Genomic DNA, 739 nt, shown 5'->3' on the forward strand with positions numbered 1-739 from the left:
CTGAAAAAGAATAAATAACTTAATAACTGGTACACATTTTATGAATCGGAGACTTAATTTCAGCTTTGAAAATATTTGGCCATATAAAATAACACATATTATGGTAATATATTTAAATTAAACTGAAAAGCAAAACATACGTTTTGTAACTGACGCGAGTTTTATTTAACATTCAATTTTCATACCTATTTAACATGCAGTTTTCATACTTATTTAGCATGCAGTTTTCATACTTATTTAACATTTTCTTCTCAAAATCGATTTTTTTGCTTATCAAAAATACTTTACTATAAACTCACTGTATATTCGAGATTCTGCAGTATGAATAACATACAACTAGAGGTTCCGCCTCGATGAAAGTTTAGATTCTAGTGAAAAGATTATTTAAAATACATTTTAAGCTCTAATAGTTTTCGTTTTCCTGCAATTGCTTTCATATACTTGTGACTTCTTTCACGATAGGACAAATGCGATTCACTCCAATCTTGGAGCCTGGAAAAATATGTTGCCAAAATCCCACATGAACATCAACAGATGCTTAAGAAATTGGAAAGGTGTTGCCTTTTTTAGGCACATCACACTCTTCATAAATTTACATTCACGTTGGATTCATTAATGCGTAAGATGTGCGTGTAGAGCAACAATAATTCGTGAAGAATATTTATGTGCAGCATAAGCTACAGAACACGTTTTTTAATTAATTAATCTGGGTTTAGCGAAGTGGAGATATTGGAAAAGC

The sequence above is a fragment of the Dendroctonus ponderosae genome, unplaced genomic scaffold, assembly GCF_020466585.1.
Source record: "Dendroctonus ponderosae isolate FM_Combo_2020 unplaced genomic scaffold, Dpon_F_20191213v2 Dpon_F_20191213_185, whole genome shotgun sequence".
NCBI lineage: Eukaryota > Metazoa > Arthropoda > Insecta > Coleoptera > Curculionidae > Dendroctonus > Dendroctonus ponderosae.